At 46.9% G+C, this 22,231-nt stretch overlaps 8 pseudogenes; all 8 read right to left on the minus strand.

Annotated features, from left to right (window-relative positions):
- Positions 1 to 10,427: 10,427 nt before the first annotated feature.
- Positions 10,428 to 10,546, minus strand: LOC143950082 (5S ribosomal RNA; annotated as a pseudogene).
- Positions 10,547 to 11,230: 684 nt separating this feature from the next.
- On the minus strand, positions 11,231 to 11,350 carry LOC143950102 (5S ribosomal RNA; annotated as a pseudogene).
- Positions 11,351 to 11,448: 98 nt separating this feature from the next.
- LOC143948946 (5S ribosomal RNA) lies at positions 11,449 to 11,567 on the minus strand (annotated as a pseudogene).
- A 541-nt stretch (positions 11,568 to 12,108) lies between these two features.
- On the minus strand, positions 12,109 to 12,227 carry LOC143949147 (5S ribosomal RNA; annotated as a pseudogene).
- A 6,123-nt stretch (positions 12,228 to 18,350) lies between these two features.
- Positions 18,351 to 18,469, minus strand: LOC143949587 (5S ribosomal RNA; annotated as a pseudogene).
- A 161-nt stretch (positions 18,470 to 18,630) lies between these two features.
- On the minus strand, positions 18,631 to 18,749 carry LOC143949973 (5S ribosomal RNA; annotated as a pseudogene).
- A 99-nt stretch (positions 18,750 to 18,848) lies between these two features.
- On the minus strand, positions 18,849 to 18,967 carry LOC143948358 (5S ribosomal RNA; annotated as a pseudogene).
- Positions 18,968 to 19,495: 528 nt separating this feature from the next.
- Positions 19,496 to 19,614, minus strand: LOC143949052 (5S ribosomal RNA; annotated as a pseudogene).
- Positions 19,615 to 22,231: the final 2,617 nt, after the last annotated feature.

Below are 22,231 nucleotides of genomic sequence, written 5' to 3' on the forward strand. Positions count from 1 at the left end.
TATCAGCTGTCATGACATAACCAAATAAACGTTTTCACTGTTTGACTCTATTTTCTGTATTACTTCTTTTTCTCCACCTTAACTGTCACAGTTAAAACACAATGACAAAAGAGTAAAGAGAGACAAGTGTTTACAGAAGACAGTTTGGGGTATACAGAGATGCTAGTTTATACAGAGAGACTAATGTATACAGAAGACAGGCTAGGGCATACATAAGACAAAAGACGGGCTAGTGTATTCAGAACATAGGCTAGTCTATATCGAAGACAGGCTATTGTATGCTGAAGACCGGCTAGTGTAATGTAATGGAGTTTGTCTCATTGCCATGTTATGACTTTTCATTCTTATGCTAAACATAGATTATACTCACTACACGATTTTATTCATCCACATCAAGCATGCAATAAAACTATCATTCAGAAAAATAAACCATGTACTCTTTTGCTCAATTTTGCATATTTGTAATTCGCCACATCAACTATCACATTGAGTATGTGACAGTCCTTGACACACCATCCTGACTTATTTTGCTTTATTTCTTATTAAAAATAGAGAGTAAATCTATTCACTTCGATGAGTTCTACCGCTAATTGTACGGTAATGCAAAATGTTCACAAAACCATCCATTTGCTACCAGAAATGCTGCACATACTAAGAGTAATGTAACTATCACTCGCTAACGATGTAAACAGTTTATTGCTTTTCTGACATTAACCGAGTATCTCTGACATTAACTGAGTATCTCTCTGCACTATGATCTTAATAATAATAATAGGATTGTGTAATGAAAACATCAACTAGTCTAATATAAGCTTTCTCATTGGTACCGGCATGTCCTGTAAATTTAGACTAACGCAACTATTTCTCGGCCATTTTCAAGGTAAGCTTTCAATCTCTTGCCGTTGAACAGCGATACTTCCTCTCTGCAATATTAACCCATTTAATTATCCTATTGGTCGCCTATATTATACAACTCTCTGAAAAGCATATATGTAGAGAATAAAACTAGTCTTACATCTTAATAAAACAGTTTTATTGCTCACCCAATATCAGCTGTCATGACATAAGCAAATAAACGTTTTCACTGTTTGACTCTATTTTCTATATTACTTCTTTTTCTCCACATTAACTGTCACAGTTAAAACACAGTGACAAAACATTTCTTTTTTACCGCAGCAAAATGTGACAAAAGCAGTGTAAGCCGTCTTTCTGCCATATGCTTCAGAAAATTAATGTACCGCTTTTAAATCCATATCAATGCCACATAACCGTGAACCGTCTTACAATTTTAACATTTACTGATATCACATTATGACTTATACCAGTGGAAAAGGACCGCGTAATGGAACTGTGAAATTAATCATAATCTCAGAGTTAACTTAGCTGATAAATTTAAGATTTACTAGGATTCTCTTTCCAGTGGAAACGGAAAACAGTCAGTGTAAGCCGTATACGTTGGAATTTCCCTTTTGCTGCTTTGCTCACACTTTGCTGTATGTAGCCGCGTTAACTGTATTAATGGTTACATGTAAATAACCAATGGGGATTGACATTTCATGCCTATCTCACATCTCTAATGCAATTTGTCTCTTTGCCATATCATACTTTGCCAGATATTATACTTTCTCATCCTTAAAGACACGCAAGGATCCTGAAAAACGATAGAAACCTAGTCACGTCTTGCTGATATTTCATGATTACAGCAATCATCTCATCTAATTGCTATTCCGACATTCTGCCTTGGTATTACTTTGCAACGCTCTATTGAACAATGTCAAGGTTAGCTAGATATTTTGTGTATTTCCACTTAAACTCGACTTGTATATACTGTCCCAATATTATCCGTTCTAATTTTGCTAAATTAGATTGTAGAGTTTGCTATGTCTAAATCCAGGTTGCCTGGTCACCTTTATTACGTATACTGCTAATTTTAGGATAATACAAAACCATCTTATTGCTTCTTTCCAAGCTGCACATATTAAGAGTAATGCAATGCTACCGTGAACAGTTTAATTGCTCTTCTCACATTTAGCTGGTATCTCTCTGCTCTAGGAAACTGAATTTGTACTACAACTATAACTCATCTAATAGTCCACTCAAGTGCTACTGGGATAACTTTTACATTTAGAGTAATGAAATGATTTCTCAGTCATTTTGAAGCTACTACAACTAACGTTTCCAATCTCTTTTCAACTGCAATACTTAATCTCTGTTATTGCAGAATATTTAGCTGCTTAGCTCACACTTTGCTGTACGTAGCCGTGTTAACAGTATTAATACCTGTAAGTAACCAATGGGGATTGACATTTTATCTCTAATTCATATTCACATTTCTAATGCAGTTTGGCTTTTTGCCATGTCATCCTCTGCCAGTTATTATCCTTTCTCATCCTTATGCTATATTTGGGGTATATTCATTACATGATTAAAGACACGTAATGAACCTGATTGATAAAAACCTACACACGTCGTAAATACTGTCTCAATATTAATCTGAGTTATTTTGCTATATTTACTATTAGAACAGATTACTATCTCTAAATCCTGGTAAACCAACTCACACAAAACCATCTGATTTCTACCTTACACGCAGCACATATTAAAATATTAACATTTAGCCGGTTTCTCTCTGCTATTGTAAACGAAATGTGTAGATCACTCATCTAATATCGTCTTCTCAGTGCTACCGGAACAACTTTTAAATTTAGAGTAATGCAACGATTTCTCAGTTTTATGAAGCTACTGTAAGTAACGCTTTGGATCTCTTTCCTGCAATAGTAAGCCATGTAAATTGTCCTATTGGTTTCAGAAGTAGTTGCATTAGCAAAAAATAAAGTCCTGTTGTCTGTGTACACCAGCCAGTCTATATAGACTAGCCTCTCTGTCTTCTGTATACACGTGCCCGTAATCTATATACACTAGCCTGCCTATTTTTACAATAGTCTCGATGTCCCAGCCTCTCTGCATACACTAGCCTCACTGAATTCCCCGGACTGTCTTCTGTATACAAAAGCCTATCTGTAAAAAATAGCCTGCATTTTGTACTCATTAGCATCTCTGTATTAACTAGCCGGTCTTCTGCATACTCTAGCCTCTCTGTGTAACACAGTCTCTCTCTGGATTCCCTAGCTTCCATCGCTGCATAACTAGGACGTTCTTCTGTATAATCTAGCCTATTTGTATACACTAGCCTGTCTTTTGCACACATTAGCCTCTCTATATAAACTAGTTGGTCTTCTGTATACACTAGTATACACTAGTATACACTAGCAAGTATGCATACTCTAGCCTCTCTCTCTAGCCGATCTACTGTATACACTAGTCCATCTGTATACACTAGCAAGTCTGCATACTCCTGCCTCTCTGTGTAACCCAGCCTCTCTCTCTCTGTATACCCTAGCCTCCATCTCTGCATACTCAGGACATTCTTCAGTATAATCTAGCCTATCTGTATAGACTAGCCTGTCTTTTGTACACATTAGCTTCTCGGTATAAACCAGCTGATCTTCTGTATACATTAGTCCGTCTGTATACCCTAGCAAGTCTGCATACTCTAGCCTCTCTGTGTAACACAGTCTCTCTCTCTGTATACCCTAGCCTCCATCTCTGCATACCCAGGACGTTCTTCTGTATAATCTAGCCTATTTGTATACACTAGCCTGTCTTTTGCACACATTAGCCTCTCTATATAAACTAGTTGGTCTTCTGTATACACTAGTATACACTAGTATACACTAGCAAGTATGCATACTCTAGCCTCTCTCTCTGTATACCCTAGCCTCCATCTCTGCAAACCCAGGACATTCTAGCCTATCTGTTTACACTAGTGTATACAGACGGACTAGTGTATACAGAGGACCGGCTAGTTGATACAGACAGGCTAATGTGTAAAAAAGACAGGCTAATGTATATAGATAGGCTAGATTATACAGAAGAACGTCCTGGGTATGCAGAGCGCTCAGCTTCAAGGGATGGCCATCGTGAATAATATGAGGGACACTCCTCAACCCCGCCCCCACCTACCAAATCTGACTTTCATCCCCTTGCCCTCTCTGCCCCGGTCATCTGGTGGCAGTTTTATGCACTCCCTGGCCCCCACCCATTCATAATCCTTACCAACCTTTCCTTCGGCTACTCACAGGAACACACTGGATGACTTGTCTAATTAACCGGTCTTCTGTATACACGAGCCTCACTGTCTACTCTTGGTAGTCTTTTGTATACACTAGCATCTCTTTATACATTATCTCTCTGTATACCCAAGCCTCTCTGTATACACTTAGTCCGCCTGTATACACTAGCAAGTCTGCATACACTAGCCTCTCTGTGTAACCCAGCTTCTCTCTTTGTATACCCTAGCCTCCATCTCTGCATACCCAGGACGTTCTTCTCTATAATCTAGCCTATTTGTATACACTAGCCTGTCTTTTGTACACATTAGCCTCTCTGTATAAACTAGCCGTTCCTCTGTATACACTAGTCCATCTGTATACACTAGCAAGTATGCATACTCTAGCCTCTCTCTCTGTATACCTTAGCCTCCATCTTTGCATACCCAGGACGTTCTTCTGTATAATCTAGCCTATCTGTATACACTAGCCTGTCTTTTGTACACATTAGCCTCTCTGTATAAACTAGCCGGTCCTCTGTATACACTAGTCCATCTGTATACACTAGCAAGTCTGCATACTCCTGCCTCTCTGTGTAACCCAGCCTCTCTCTTTCTCTGTATACCCTAGCCTCCATCTCTGCATACCCAGAACGTTCTTCTGTATAATCTAGCCAATCTGTATACACTAGTGTATACAGACGGACTCGTGTATACAGAGGACCGGCTAATGTGTACAAAAGACAGGCTAATGTATACAGATAGGCTAGATTATACAGAAGAACGTCCTGGGTATGCAGAGCGCTCAGCTTCAAGGTATGGCCAACGTGAGTAATATGAGGGACATCTCCCATTGAAGGAAGGGATGATGGCCCCAACCCCTTGGCAGCAGGTTCTTTCATGTACAGACCAGGGCGGCTCATCTTCCCTTCTGGAGTCTTGACCTTAGAGGGGGGAGTTGCACTTTGGGGGGTCTGAGTGATACCTAGTGCACTGTACTGGAAGGGCTTGACATTCCCGCATATGTGTCCCCTCCCCCTGGTTGCGCCCCTCGTCCCCCCCCCCCCCTCTGGCCCCCACCTACTCTTTGGCGACATTGCCTTCTGCAGCTTTCGGGGACACCCTGGATGACTTATTTATTGAGCCTATTGGTACGCGACACTGCTTCCCTCCAGTGTGACTCTGGACCCCATGGAGGATTTACCCCTTACTGTTTGGGCGGTCCCAGCCTCCCTCTGGATGCTCTACACAGCCCCCGATGGCCATGCAGGAGAGACACTAATTGGCGGGCCCCAGGACTGCTGCTCGGGTGAAGTCTCCCGTTGGATGGAGGGATGGTGGCCCCAGCCCCTTGCCTGCCGGATTCTCCATGCACCGACCAGGGCTGCTCCTCTTTCATCTTGATGTGGTGACCATGGAGGGGAGGAGTTGAAATTTATGGCGTCCGGGTTGTTGCTGGTGTGAGTGCGCTAAATGACTTGACATTTCCGCATGTTTGTCCCCTCTCCCTTGCTGCCCCCCCTTCCCTCCCTCCTTCCTTCCTTCCCTCCTTCCCTTCCCTCCCCCCTTTCCCCTTCATTCCCCCCTTTCCCCCCTTCCCTCCCCCGGGGCGTGGATGGGGGAGAGGGGGTAAGGAGAGGACAATCTGCCAAAGGGAGAAATGCATTTGTTCAGGGGCTGCATGTACTTTTGGGGTATGGGGCGGGGGGTGGTGGATTCCATTCTGTGATGCCTTTTCTGTTGTTACGGGCTCCCTCGTGCATGCCTACGTTTAGGGCGAGCTGAGGAGACCCCTCAGTGCTGACAGTTATAAGCTCTACCTCTGTTTTAACTATACTATTGTTTTTTGGTTCTATGATGTTACTGATTGTCTTTTATTTGCATACCGGTATCAGACGTGACATTTACCACTGGCGGGACTCCAACTAGGATTCGGGGGCTCCCTCTCCAACCTGTCTACCCACCAACCCAAGTAGGACAGCGCTTTAAACCCAGTGTACATCTGGTAAGTGCTATAGCATAATTGTGCTGTTTTAATATACCCTTCCTGTACTGTTGAGTGCGGACAACCCTAAATTTCCCTCTCCCCCTGGGGTTGAGGTGCCCGACCTTTTTTTCCCCTTACCTTTCCTTCCATTTGCCCTTCCTTTCTCCCCGTTAGTTCCCGCCATCCATTACCTACCCAAAACCTACCTTGGTTCAACTTGCTTTGCTTTTCTCTGACGTCCAACTCCCCCTCCCTGAGGAGCGATGGCAGACTCAGTCAAGGTCACCTCTCTAAACGTTAAGGGACTGAACTGAAAAACGGTGGATCCTCCTGTGAGAACTGAAGACTTCCTGTACTGATGTGGCGTTTATACAAGAAACACAATTTAAAAATACTAATCTCCCCGTTCTATGGTCGAAATATTTCCCTAAGGTCTACCACTCTACTAACCCCTCCTCTAAGACCAAGGGAGTCTCCATTCTGATCTCTAGCAGGCTCCCCTGGGTTCTCCAGGATTCTCTGGTGGACCCTGGGGGCCGATATCTTTTTCTTAGGGGCCACATTGGAGAGCGCCTTTTTACATTTGCCACTGTGTACGCTCCCAATGATCACCAAGACACGTTTCTCAGAACTGCCCTGCACAGATTATGTGACTTTCGGGAGGACCAGTTGATATTAGGTGGGGACTTTAATGTCCCCTTTCGCCATCGGTTGAAACTTCTGCCTCTTTCTCCTCGCTCCTCATCTCCTCTAGAAAGCGGATTACTAATTGTTTACTGAATGACCAATTAGTTGATGTCTGGCGTCTGCAACACTCTGGGGAAAGGGACTACTCTTTTTGCTCTTCCCCTCACAAATCATACTTGATGATAGACTTCTTCTTGATTCCACATGACCAACTGCACTTGGTGAGCTCTTCCTCCATCGGCCATATTACTTGGTCTGACCACGCTCCTGTAGCCCTTACCTACACCCTCTCTAGGAACCCCTCACCTAGGTCTCTATTCTGGCACCTTAATGAGAGCCTCCTCCAGATACCGGAAGTTTTAGCAGATGTGACCAGAGAATTGGACCTTTATTTCCAAGAAAACTAAACGCAGGACTGCGACCCGGGGATAATTTGGGAGGCTCACAAGTCAGTACTCCGCAGGGTACTTATCAGGCACGGGGCGCGCATCAAACGAACACGGAAGGAACAGCTTGCTAATCTGTTTCGTGAACTTGCCTCTGTGGAAGCCAAACATAAACATGCCCCCTCACGGACCTTAGAGATTGAATTGGGGACACTCTGCACCCAGATTGCTGACCTACTCCATTATAAAGCGAAAGCGGCACTCCAGTTTTGTCGTAAACTGACGTAGGAGTCAGGGGACAAATGCAGAAAAATCTTAGCCAGGTCGGTAAAGGAGTTGAAATCTGCCTCTTACATACCCCAGTTGATAGATGAGAATGGCCAGAGGGCCTCTACCCCAACCCAAATAGCCAAAGTCTTTGAAAAATGTTACTCTGATCTCTACAACCTGCCCGATTCAGGGTCCGGACAGGACAATATAGACAGATATGTAACCGGTTATGGTCTACCAACCCTCTCATCGGACTCACGGGAGTACTTGGAGGACCCGATCACACTGGAAGAAGTCCAGACGGCCGTGGGACCTCCGAAGGTGTGTAAGGCTCTGGGCCCTGATGGATATACCGCACAATACTATAAGACCTTCCTCCCTATTCTCGGCCCAAGCTTGATGAATTTATTTAATACTCTGGGCTCGAATGGGGATTTTCCTGAAGAGTTTTCCCTTAGAGTCCACATCTTGTTGATACCTAAGGAGGGCAAAGACCCGGGCCTATGTGGGAGCTACAGACCCATTTCCCTCCTAAATTCAGTCCTAAAACTATTCTCTAAAATCCTTGCCACGTGATTGGCACATCACTTGCAGTCCCTTATACATATTGACCAGTTAGGTTTTATTCCCACCAGGGAATATAGGGACAACACCATTAAGGTGCTTACCCTGGTCCATAAAGCAAAGTCATCTGGGACCCCTTGTCTTTTCGTGAGTACTGATGCCGAGAAGGCTTTTGATCGGGTCAAATGGACATTCATGTTCTTGGTCCTTCGCCATATAGGTCTGAGTGAACGGATGCTGGCATGGATAAGTAAGATATACTCATGCCCTTCAGCTCAAGTCAAAGCGAATGGGGTGCTCTCATCTCCCCTTGACATCGGGAATGGGACCAGACAGGGTTGCCCCCTGTCACCCCTGTCATTGGAACCCTTTCTCTCCACAATTCGACAAAACTCAGACATAACGGGACTCCAAATGGATACTATTGAGTGCAAGATATCTGCCTACGTGGATGACATGCTGTTCTCGCTGACGAATCCCAGTTTCCTTGCGAAATCTCCTTCGGGAATTCCAGATATACGGGATACTTCTTGAAATCAGAGGCCATGGGGGTTGCAGTCCCCCCGCAAACGTTACTAGACTTGCAGTCCAATTTTCGATTTAAATGGACCCATACAGCCCTTAAAACTTCCCCCCACCCCTTGTCACTAAGATTCGCAGTTTGCTTCACGGGTGGCATTCTGGCCTCCATTCCTGGTTCAGGAGATGCAATCTCATTAAAATGAACATACTCCCTAAACTTACCTAACTTTTCCAAGCTCTCCTGATCCAGATTCCAGTCCCGTTTTTTAAGCAAGCTCAATCCTTGCTCACTCAATTTAACTGGGCCCACCAAAATCCCAGACTTAAGCGGTCACAGCTGACATTGTCTAAACAACAGGGAGGGTTGGTTCTCCCTGACTTGTGACGCTACTACCTGGCCTCCCATCTGGGGCATGTATTGGACTGGAATCGAAACAAACTTTCTAAGCTCACTCCCGAATTCCGCTAAGAAACGCCATGTGGTGCTATAATTGTTTACCCACAGAATTGACGTCACATCCCACTATAGGGGCTTAGTTGAAAGTCAGTCACCTGATCGCTACCCAAAACACACTCACGTCTTTGACTTCCCCCCATCCCTATACGTGGCCATCCGAACTTTGAACCGGGGACCCACTTAGAAATTTAAATCTAGACAATGCGTCTAAATTCGTAATTGATGGAAAATGGCCTTCTTTCTCAACCCTAACAGATCCGACAGGGCTTTAACAACTGCCTTTTTGGAGAGCGGCGCAATGACATCATTTTCTCCATTCCATCCCCAATCCTCAAACGTTTGCCCGCCCTCAGACGGAGTTTGAGACTCTATGCAGGAGCGAAGGCCCTTTGGCACACATTCTCTCTCAAACAGATTACCCACACTTAACCTGTCTGTCCAACTGGGAAAAGGACCATAATTGCTCGTTTTCCCCAGCACAGAGACAACGCATTATCACTTTGGCTCTCAAAACCTCGCTGTGCACGAAGATACAGGAGACTAATTTTAAACTTCTCACCAGGTGGTATTTGACACCATCAAAGCTGCATAAATGTTTCCCCTCTTCCTCGAACATATGCTGGAGGTGTGGAGAAGAAGAGGGCACGTTGCTCCACATTTTTTGGTCCTGCCCCAGCTTGGTGGACTTCTGGACAGAGATCCGATGCATAACACAAAAATTCACAGACTTCTCCATCCAGGAAGAGGCTGCATTCTTTCTCTTGCACCATTCACAGATTCCCATTAAGAAGTACAAAAAAATCAATTTTACGGCATGTGATAAATGCGGGGAAATCCTGCATCCCTCTCTATTGGAAAAAATGTTCCCCCCCTTTCATTACTCACTGGCTTAGGAAAATAGAGGACATTAAAAAAAATGGAGGACTTGATCCTCACATCACAAGGTAAACAAGAATTTTTTAAACAAACCTGGGACATCTGGAATACCTTTATATTCTCGCTGGAAGGATGTCGCCTGCTATCGCCTTAGTGCTCTGAGCTTTCCTTGACTGGCCCCTTGGACAGTGGCTGCCATCGTGTCTCGTTCCCTCTTCTCCTTTCCTGATCTTTCACCCCTTCTCTTTTCTGCCTTCCTCCCCTATCTCTCACCCCCTCCACCCCCTCTCTCTTTTGGAAAAAGTGGAAAATTGGGAATGACGGCCCCAAACCCCCTCTGGATGGATTATGCCGGAGGGACCTGGGGTATGTGTGACCCTGGATCTTGGTACAGTACTTTATCCGTGCCTCGAATCATTGTGATTGATGGAAGGCAGACTCACAGTTGTGAATATACCTGTATCAAGTATTGTTCAGCTGCTTTTTGCTCTGTATTTCTCTGTTGCATTATGTACTCAGGGGACCGTCTTCCCTTGTTTGGAGAAAAAATTATATTTGAAAAAAAAAAGAAGCCTATGACACCTGGTATTCCCAGGCGGTCTCCCATCCAGGCATTAACCAGGCCCGACCCTGCTTAGCCTCCAAGATCAGATGAGATGGAACAGATTCAGGGTGATGTGGCCGTAGCCAATATCTTCAGGCACTCTCAACTCTCTTGACAAACGCCAAGATGGTCACCTTGGGAACAAGCGGAAAAAAATAGGTCAACGGCAAAAACATAAAAAGAAGTCTTATCGATTATGAATGACACCATGAGAATGGAGGAGATGTTGGCACTGGACAATGACACTTACACCAAATTTGTTTCTCAGTGGTCAATCTGGCTCCGCTTCTCTTCTTCTGACACTTTAATGAACCAAATCCTAAACGCATGAGGACGCTGTGGGCTCTCCCTTACCCTACCCCCCCTACCCAAATTCCTTCCCCCCTCCCCCCTTCCTCCCCCTTTTTTCTTCCTCTTCTTCTGCTATTTAGCTTTCCCCTACACTGCCTTGCTCCTCTTTACTTTGCTCCTTTCTCTCCTCTCTTCCTTTCTGTTCTTTCTTTTTTTTATGATCTTGTCTAAAAACTGCATCATGTAGTAACCCATGGGTGCTTCTCCCTACTGTGACCTTAGGGATCGGAGCACAGGCCGTCTTTTCTACTCTCCAAGCCTGCTGTCAGGGACCGGCTGTGGCCGTTTGTCGTTAGCCGGTCTCCTGTAATTGTACCTCAGTTACTGTTTCTGTCTGCATATGCCTCATGATGGTTACTGTTTATTGTTTTTTTTTATTTGACATGTCTTAATAAAAATATTTTCAACACTAAAAAGAAGTCTACGGCATCTGGAAATCCCAGGCGGTCTCCCATCCAGGTACTAAACTGGTCCCAACCCTGCTTAGCCTCTGAGATCAGATGAGATTGGGCTCTTTCAGGGTGATGTGGCCGTAGGAGATTTCTTCAGGCACTCTCAACCCTCTTGACTAACGCCAAGATGGTCACCTTGGGAAACAAACAAAAAAAACAAGTCAACGCCAACAACATAAGAAGAAGTCTACAGCACCTAGTATTCCCAGGTGGTCTCCCATCCAGGTATTAACAAGGCCCGACCCTGTTTAGTCTCTGAGATCAGACGAGATCTGGTGCTTTCAGGGTTATGTGGCCATAGGCGAGCTCTTCAGGCACTCTAAACTCCTTGACAAACACCAAGATGGTCACCTTGGTAAACAAACAAAAAAAAAACAAGTCAACTCCAACAACATAAAAAGAAGCCTACAGAACCTAGTATTCCCAGGTGGTCTCCAATCCAGGTACTAGCAAGGCCCGACCCTGTTTAGCCTCTGAGATCAGAGGAGATCGGGCGCTTTCAGGCTTATGTGCCCATAGGCAATCTCTTTGGGCACTCCCAACCCTCTTGACAAATGCCAAGATAGTCACCTTGGGAAACAAGCGAAAAAAAAAAAAAAGGTCAATGTCAACAACATAAAAAGAAGACTACAGCACCTGGTATTCCAAAGCCATCTCCCATCCAGGGATTAACTAGGCCCAACCCTTCTTGGCGTCAGAGATGAGAAGAGATAGGGCTCTTTCAGGGTGATGCTGCTGTAAGCGAACTCTTTGGGCACTCTCAACCCTCTTGACAAATGCCAAGATTGTCACCTTGGGAAACAAGCGAGAAAAAAAACGAATCAATGCCAACAACATAAAAAGAAGCCTACAATAACTGGTATTCCCAGGTGGTCTCTCGTCCAGATACTAACCAGGCCCGACTCTTCTTAGCCTCCAAGATCAGACGAGATTGGGTGCTTTCAGAGTGATGTGGCCATAGGCAATCTCTTCAGGCACTCTCAACCCTCTTGACATACACCAAGATGGTCACTTTGGGAAACAAGCGAGAAAAAAAACAGGTCAACGCCAACAACATAAAAAGAAGTCTACGACACCTGGTATTCCCAGGCGGTCTCCCATCCAGGCACTAACAAGGCCCGACTCTTCTTAGCCTCCAACATCAAACGAGATCGGGTGCTTTCAGGGTGATGTGCCCGTAGGCAATCTCTTCAGGCACTTTCAACCCCCTTGACAAACGCCAAGATGGTCACCTTGGGAAACAAGCAAAAAAATAAAAAATAAGTCGGAAGCTAGAGACAATACGGCTCGAGTCCTCAATTTAATCCATGCAGCGCATGTAGAGGGAAGGCCCTTGCTTATGTTGTCAACGGATGCGGAGAAGGCCTTTGACAGGGTGGCCTGGCACTTTATGCAGGCCACCCTGGAACATATAGGTCTTGGCCCCAACATGGTGAGCTGGGTAATGTCGCTTTACTGAACGCCGTCGGCAGTGGTACTGGTGAACGAGTGGTGCCTGTCCTGAATAGACTGAAATCTGATTTGGGAAACTGGCATGCTTTAACACTGACCTGGATAGGGCGCTGTAATGCATTCAAAATAAAGGCCCTCCCGCGGATCTTATACTTGTTCCAGACATTACCGATCCGGTTACCCCCAATTTTTTTCAGACAACTGCAGGTGCTGCTCCGGGACTTTATTTGGGCGCACAAACCGCCCATAGCCTGTTTGCAATTGCTTGCCAGACCAAAGGACAATACTACAGAGCGAGTTATTTAACAATTGAAGGTCGTGGTCCTTATGGAGATGTCCGTTAGTCTATTCTGCTCCACGGTGCAGTAGCCCTGACTACCTTTAGGGGATCCTCGAATTTCTCTGGCTGTCAAAGGCTGACTATCCGCCCTTTCTCCTACTCTCCACTGAGGTCTATTATAACTGATGAAGGGGCTTTCTATTGTAGGTTATTCCCCGTATATGATGTTTTTTACACTCCATATGCTGGGCTTTGTTGGAGCCCCTCAACATGTGAGCTCCACGATAGTGGTCCTCTCACGCCGACCCCACCTCTTGGTACTATTTGTCAAAACTTGCTGAATTTATAGTTAGTCAAAATATAATGCATAGATACATAATGCTCTCGTTACAGACACTACAGTATTGTTATACATTAGGTGGTACCGCTGATCTCTTTTGATTAATATTTGGTATTTCTATATTCTAAACTGCTTACAACATATGTGACTATGAACGCATGTTACCCTGTTTCTTATTTCTTATTTACAATAAAATATTTTGAAAAAAAAAAAAATACTACAGAGCGACTCTGCTAGCGAGAGTCGTTGATTGGCATTGTAATGGCCCACACAAGCAGTGGGTGGAGATGGAGATTGAGGATGAATCCATTCCCCTATTGACCTCCCCGTGGCTCCTGTCCTCCCTACCAAAAGACCTCAGAGATCACCCCGTAGTGGGAGCTACGTTGGCTGTTGTGCGGAGGTTGTTCCGCTGCACACACATTGCTCCCCTGCTGTCACCAATGACTCCGGTTATAGGTAATCCAGACTTCCCACCGGGATTTACCAACAAGAAACTGTGACAGTTGACAGTGGTGGGGAAACAGCGTCTGGGAGAGGTGTGGCCCTCGGGAGGGCTCCCGACCACGCAAACTGTCGCCGAGCTTTCTGACCCTCCGCTTGACTTGTTTAGTGCTTATCAACTTCATCACTTTCTTCTGGCCATACAACGGGCCCCCTACACTCCTAGAGACCTGATGCCCTATGAATCCATCTGTCACAAAAGGGAACCTGTGCGACACACCCTCTCCCTCCTGAACAACCTATTGAGTAGTCAGGAGGAGGAGTCGAGCCCACCATTTATCAATATCAAGAATCAGGATACAAGATAGTCTCACGCTGGTATAGAGTCCCATACCTCCTGAATAAAATTAATAGATCGATCCTGGATGTTTGTTGGAGGTGCAATTCAGATACGGGCACCATCGGACACATTTTCTGGGCATGCCCGGCCTTGAGGAACTTTTGGGTGGAGGTGACTGGGACGATAAAAACTCTCACAAATGTAGATATCGCAGGCAACCCAGCAGCGTGCCTTCTACACTTGACCGAACAGCCTGTTCGAAAATACAAAAAAACCCTCACGATGCAACTTCTGAACGCCGCCCGGGCCTGCATTCCCACACTGTGGAGGCAGCCTCAACCCCATCCAAGGTGCTGTGGTATTCCAAAGTCAATCATATTCTCCGGATGGAAGGATTGACCGCCACCCTTCACAACACTGAAGAGACATTTAGTGTTACATGGAGGCCCTGGAGGTATTTTACTGGTACTCGAGACTACATTCGGGAGGTGAGCAGCGTCCCTGTCCCAGAAAACGACTGAACATCTAACGTTTACCTACATAGGCCATGTCTGCCCTGGGTGGCATTCCCCCCCCCTCCCTTTTTGTCTTTATTTTTCTTTTTTTCCCCGACGCCATCCCCCCCCCCCTCCTCTCTCTCCGTCTTTGCACTCTCTTCTCCCCCCGTCCTCCCTTTTGACTATGCCTTGTCACCTTACTAGCCTTCGGGACCCAGAAGAACCCCAGGGTTCTGGACACGACTGGCTCATATTTTACTCTGGTTCACATAGGTCATGATAAGCTGGCTCGCTGTGGTCACAGTTGTTCTCCATGATTACATTTGTCCGAACGGAGCTGCACTAGTTATACTGTACTACATGTCGGAGGTGGGGTTTCTCGCTTTTCTGCATGAAACTGTAGGACTCCCCTCTGAGAACCCAGAGTTATTTGGCTGCCTATTTTTTGTTACCATGTAATTGTGACCCTGGGTCATGCTGTATGGTTGACTGTTATATTTATGTTGTTCTACTTATACTTAATAAAAGAATAAAAAAAAAAAATAAGTCAATGCCAACAACTTAAAAAAAAAGCCTATTATTCCCAGGTGGTCTCCCATCGAGGTACTAACCAGGCCCGACTCTTCTTAGCCTCCAAGATCAGACGAGATTGGGTGCTTTCAGAGTCATGTGGCCATAGGCAATCTCTTCAGGCACTCTCAACCCTCTTGACAAACACCAAGATGGTCACCTTGGGAAACAAGCGGAAAAAAAAACAGGTCAAAGCCAACAACATAAAAAGAAGCCTACGACACCTGGTATTCCCAGGCGGTCTCCCATCCAGGTACTAACAAGGCCCGACTCTTCTTAGCCGACAGCATCAAACGAAATTGGGTGCTTTCAGGGTGATGTGCCCGTAGGCAATCTCTTCAGGCACTTTCAACCCTCTTGACAAACACCAAGATGGTCAAAAAAAAATAAGTCAATGCCAAGAACTTAAAAAAAAAAGCCTATGGCATCGAGAAATCCCAGGCAGTCTCCCATCCAGGTTCTAACCAGGTTCCAACCCTGCTTAGCCTCTGAGATCAAATGAGATTTGGCTCTTTCAGGGTGATGCGGCCATAGTAGATTTTTTCAGGCACGCTCAACCCTCTTGACAAACGGCAAGATGGTCACCTTGGGAAACAAACAAAAAACACAAGTCAACGCCAACAACATTAAGAGAAGCCTACAGCACCTAGTATTCCCAGGTGGTCTCCCATCCAGGTATTAACAAGGCGCGACCCTTTCTAGCCTCTGAGATCAGAGGAGATTGAGCGCTTTCAGGGTGATGTGCCCATAGGCAATCTCTTTGGGCACTCTCAACCCTCTTGAAAAATGCCAAGATAGTCACCCTGGGAAACAAGCGAAAAAAAAAAGGACAACGCCAACAACATAAAAAGAAGAATACGGCACCTGGTATTCCAAGGCCGTCTCCCATACAAGTACTAACTAGGCTGAACCCTTCTTATGCCGCGTACACACGGGCGGACTGTATGACGTACTTAGTCTGGCGGAAAAGTACGCCAGACTGTCCGTCGGAATTTCCGAACGTGCTACTTGCCCACACACGGCACTTTTTGAGCGGACTAATACGGCGTACTAAGTCCGCCGTACTATCCGCCCTACTTTTGAAATGAACGGACTCGCCCACACACGCGGAGGAAAGTCCGCTCATTTCGAGCGCGTCTCCAGGTAGGCGGGGCCCGCGAAGGAGACGTCGCTGGCCCCACCGCCTGGTATGGGCTTAAAGGGGAACCCCAACGCCGAAAAAAATCAGCGTGGGGGTCCCCCCCAAGTCCACAACAGACCCTTGTCCGAGCACGCTACCCGGCCGGCCAGGAAAGGAGGGGCGAGCAAGCGCCCCCCCCCTCCTGAGCCGTACCAGGCTGCGTGCCCTCAACATGGGGGGTGCCTTGGGGAAGGGGGGGCCACGCGGCCCCCCCACCCCAAAGCACCTTGCCCCCATCTCCTGGAGAAGAAGGAGAAGAAGAAGAACGGAAGGCGGCGGCGGCGGCGGCGGCGACAGAAGACCCGGGCCACCGCCTGTAAAAGAGCTATAAGAAGACGCGGTGGCCCGGCAGAAGAACCGAAGAGGGGGACAAGACCCCCGAAGTTGGGAGAAGAGGCCGGCGGCGAGGAAGAAAGCCGGACTCTTCCGCTAGCAAAAGAGCTACAAGAAGATAGCGGAGGAGTCCGGCGAGAAGACCCCCGAAGACGGAAGACCCCCGGAGCTGTGCAATAAAGTATTTTATCTCGTGTGTTGTGTTTTTTTTTCTACTTTTATTTAACAGGTGAATGGATAGGGGTACATTGTACCCCATACTCATTCACATAGGGTGGGGGGCCGGTATCCGGGGGCCCCCTTATTAAAGGGGGCTCCCGGATTCCGATAAGCCCCCCGCCCGCAGATCCCGACAACCAACGGCCAGGGTTGTCGGGAAGAGGCCCTTGTCCTCATCAACATGGGGACAAGGTGCTTTGGGGTGGGGGGGCCGCGTGGCCCCCCTTCCCCAAGGCACCCCCCATGTTGAGGGCAAGCGGCCTGGTAAGGCTCAGGAGGGGGGGCGCTCGCTCGCCCCTCCTTTCCTGGCCGGCCGGGTAGCGTGCTCGGACAAGGGTCTGTTGTGGACTTGGGGGGGACCCCACGCCGATTTTTTTCGGCGTTGGGGTTCCCCTTTAAGTCCATACCAGGCGGTGGGGCCAGCGACGTCTCCTTCGCGGGCCCCGCCTACCTGGATACCCGCTCGAAATGAGCAGACTTTTCTCCGGGCGGGAAAAGTCCGCTTATTTCAAAAGTACGGCGGACTGGCACACACACGGGCGGATTGTCCGCCGAAATGCGAGTACGACGGACAGAATTTAGAAAGTGACACTACAGGTACAATACAGGCATCGTTGTGACGCTGGATCTCTGCGCTTTGGTTCAGTAAACATTGAGGGGCAGCAAAGCGCTGCACTCACTAGCTTACAAAGAGCAGTGTAATGAATTGGCTAATTTGCTCATTGTGATTCGTTGCACATTTATTGCATCAATATTACTACAGGGATAAACTATCCAATCTTCTATTACTCTTGCAGCGCCTGCTTACGTCCATCTGTGTCCTCAATTGAGCCTGGGGGGTTTCTATTTGATCCTATTCCCTTAGCTTCCACAACTTATTTCACCTTCTGATCGGCTCCTGGGTTGCGTTGTTCAGATTTTTGAACTTGGCTGCACATTCCCCTGAAGAAGCACATTGCGAAACATGTTGGGAAGAAGTGCGATTATTTTACCTACAAATACTTTCAGGATCCCCTATACCCAATAGCTATGTATTTCCTGTACATTTTGTGTATTTTTTATTAATGTTTATATAAAATATTTTTAATATATTGAAATAAAACTCTATGAATTTTTACAATTTTTTGTTTTTTCTATAAGCTGCACCGTTGAAAAATCCCCTGTTTTCTCTCCCCCCCTTTTTCCTGTATACAGTATTTTCAACATAAAAAGAAGCCTGCGGCATCTGGAAAACCCAGGCAGTCTCCCATCCAGGTACAAACCAGGCCCAACCCTGCTTAGCCTCTGAGACCAGACGAGATTGGGCACTTTCAGGGCGTTGTGCCCAGAGGCAATTCCTTTGTGTTCTCTCAACCCTCTTGACAAATGCCAAGATGGTCAACTTGGGAAACAAGGGAAAAAAAACAGGTCAACACCGACAACATAATGAGAAGCCTACGGCACCTGGTATTCCCAGGCTGTCTCCCATCCAGGTATTAACCAGGCCCATTGCTGCTTAGCCTCCGAGATCAGATGAGATTGGGCTCTCTCAGGGTGATTTGGCCATAGGCACTCTCTTTGGGCACTCTGAAGCCTCTTGACAAAGGCCAAGATGGTCACCTTGGGAAACAAGCTAAAAAAAAACAGGTCAAAGCCATCAACATAAAAAGAAGCCTACAGCATCCGGTATTCCCAGGCGATCTCCCAATCAAGACACTAACCAGGCCAGATCCTTCTATGGCACCTGGTCTTCCCAGACAGTCTCCCATTCAGGTACTAACCAGGCCTGATGCTGCTTAGCCTCTGAAATCAGATGAGATCGGGTGCTTTCAGGGTGATGTGGCCGTAAGAGTTCTCTTCAAGACACGCCCAACCCTCTTGACAAACGCCAAGATGGTCGCCTTGAGAAACAAGCGAAAAAAACAGGTCAAAGCCAACAACATAAAAAGAAGCCTATGGCACCTGGTATTCCCAGGCGGTCTCCCATCCAGGTACTAACCAGGCCCGACACTGTTTAGCCTCTGAGATCAGACGAGATTGGGCGCTTTCAGGGTGATGGGGCCGTAGGTGATCTCTTCCGGCACTCTCAACCCTCTTGACAAACGCCAAGATGGTCACCTTGGGAAAAAAGTGAAAAAAAAACAGGTCAAGGCCAACAACATAAAAAGAAGCCTACAGCACCTAGTATTCCCAGGTGGTCTCCAATCCAGGTACTAGCAAGGCCCAATCCTGTTTAGCCTCTGAGATCAGAGGAGATCGGGCGCTTTCAGGGTTATTATCTCTTTGTGCACTCTCAACCCTCTTGACAAATGCCAAAATAGTCACCTTGAGATACAAGCGAATAAAAAACAGGTCAATGTCAACAACATAAAAAGAAGAATACGGCACCTGGTATTCCAACGCCATCTCCCATCCAGGTACTAACTAGGCCCAACCCTTCTTAGCCTCAGAGAAGAGAAGAGATAGGGCTCTTTCAGGGTGATGCTGCTGTAAGCGATCTCTTTGGGCACTCTCAACCCTCTTGACAAATGCCAAGATGGTCACCTTGGGAAACAAGCGAGAAAAAAAAACGAATCAATGCCAACAACATAAAAAGAAGCCTACAATAACTGGTATTCCCAGGTGGTCTCTCGTCCAGGTACTAACCAGGCCCGACTCTTCTTAGCCTCCAAGATCAGACGAGATTGGGTGCTTTCAGAGTGATGTGGCCATAGGAAATCTCTTTAGGCACTCTCAACCCTCTTGACAAACACCAAGATGGTCACTTTGGGAAACAAGCGAAAAAAAAACAGGTCAACGCCAACAACATAAAAAGAAGTCTACGACACCTGGTATTCCCAGGCGGTCTCCCATCCAGGTACTAACAAGGCCCGACTCGTCATAGCCTCCAACATCAAACGAGATCGGGTGCTTTCAGGGTGATGTGCCCTTAGGCAATCTCTTCAGGCACTTTCAACCCCCTTGACAAACGGCAAGATGGTCACCTTGGGAAACAAGCAAAAAAATAAAAAATAAGTTGGAAGCTAGAGACAATACGGCCCAAGTCCTCAATTTAATCCATGCGGCGCATGTACAGGGAAGGCCCTTGCTTTTGTAGTCAACGGACGCGGAGAAGGCCTTTGACAGGGTGGCCTGGCACTTTATGCAGGCCACCCTGGAACATATAGGTCTTGGCCCCAACATGATGAGCTGGGTAATGTCGCTTTACTCCACGCCGTCGGCAGCGGTACGGGTGAACGAGTGGTGCTCGGACTCTTTCCCCATCCCTAATGGGAGGAGGCAGGGGTGCCCTCTGTCTCCCCTAATTTTTATTCTGACACTGGAACCACTTATGTGTCACGTTCGGAATGACCCGAATATTACTGGCATATCCAAACCCTCGGCACACCACAAAATTGCGGCGTACGCTGACGATCTAATTTTTTTCGTCTCCAATCCACACATTTCGCTTCCCAATATACTCGCGGCTCTCCGGCGATACGGCAGCCTATCAAACTATAAAATCAATTGCGCCAAGTCAGCTGTATTGAATATATCGGTCCCGGATGGTGAGGCCAAGAGGCTACGCTCTGCTTTTCCATTCTACTGAGCTGAAAAATCTATACGTTACCTGGGCGTTGACATCGCAGCGGATTTGGCGCAATTGTACCCGCTTAATTTTGTCCCTCTCCTGAATAGACTGAAATCTGATTTGGGAAACTGGCATGCTTTAACACTGACCTGGTTCGGACGCTGTAATGCATTCAAAATGACGGCCCTCCCGCGGATCTTATACTTGTTCCAGACATTACCGATCCGGTTACCCCCAATTTTTTTCAGACAACTGCAGGTGCTGCTTCCGGGACTTTATTTGGGCGCGCAAACCGCCCAGAGCCCGTTTGCAATTGCTTGCCGGACCAAAGGACAAGGGGGGTCTGGGTCTCCCAGATCTGAGACAATACTACAGAGCGACTCTGCTAGCGAGAGTCGTTGATTGGCATTGTAATGGCCCACACAAGCAGTGGGTGGAGATGGAGATTGAGGATGGATCCATTCCCCTATTGACCTCCCCGTGGCTCCTGTCCTCCCTACCAAAAGACCTCAGAGATCACCCCGTATTGGGAGCTACATTGGCTGTTGTGCGGAGGTTGTTCCGCTGCACACACATTGCTCCCCTGCCGTCACCAATGACTCCGGTTATAGGTAATCCAGACTTCCCACCGGGATTTACCAACAAGAAACTGCGACAGTTGACAGTGGTGGGGAAACAGCGTCTGGGAGAGGTGTGGCCCTCGGGAGGGCTCCCGACCACGCAAACTGTCGCTGAGCTTTCTGAAACTCCGCTTGACTTGTTTAGTGCTTATCAACTTCGTCACTTTCTTCTGGCCATAGAAATGGCCCCCTACACTCCTAGAGACCTGACGCCCTATGAATCCATCTGTCACAAAAGGTAACCTGTGTGACACACCCTCTCCCTCCTGTACAACCTATTGAGTAGTCAGGAGGAGGAGTCGACCCCACCATTTATCCACAAATGGTAGAGGGACTTAGGCATCACATTTACCGCACAACAGATAGGGAAGATCCTGACCTTAGTACATAAAGCTTCCATCGCAAACCAATATCAAGAATCAGGATACAAGATAGTCTCACGCTGGTATAGAGTCCCATACCTTCTGAATAAAATGAATAGATCGATCCCGGATGTTTGTTGGAGGTGCAATTCAGATACGGAGACCATGGGACACATTTTCTGGGCATGCCCGGCCTTGAGGAACTTTTGGGTGGAGGTGACCGGGACGATAAAAACTCTCACAAATGTAGATATCGCAGACAACCCAGCAGCGTGCCTTCTACATTTGAATGAACAGCCTGTTCGAAAATACAAAAAAACCCTCACGATGCAACTCCTGAACGCCGCCCGGGCCTGCATTCCCACACTGTGGAGGCAGCCTCAGCCCCCATCCAAGGTGCTGTGGTATTCCAAAGTCAATCATATTCTCCGGATGGAAGAATCGACCGCCACCCTTCACAACACTGAAGAGGCATTTAAGCCGCGTACACACGTAGCCGTCTGTCCGACGTACTTAGTCTGGTTGACTTCCTGCCAGACTGTCCATCGGACTTTCCGAACGGGCTACTTGCCCACACACTGCACTTTTTCAGTGGACAAATACGGCGTACTAAGTCCGCCGTACTATCCGCCCTACTTTTGAAATGAACGGCCTCGCCCACACACGCGGAAGAAAGTCCGCTCATTTCGCAAGCCCACAAAGGATACGTCGCTGGACCCGCCGCCTGGCTCATTGTGAGCGGAGGACTCAGCGAGGCAACTGAAAGGTTATGTTAAGCAT

This window comes from Lithobates pipiens, unplaced genomic scaffold, assembly GCF_037356315.1.
Source record: "Lithobates pipiens isolate NorthernLeopardFrog02 unplaced genomic scaffold, aLitPip1_a1.2 Scaffold_30, whole genome shotgun sequence".
In the NCBI taxonomy this organism is placed as follows: domain Eukaryota; kingdom Metazoa; phylum Chordata; class Amphibia; order Anura; family Ranidae; genus Lithobates; species Lithobates pipiens.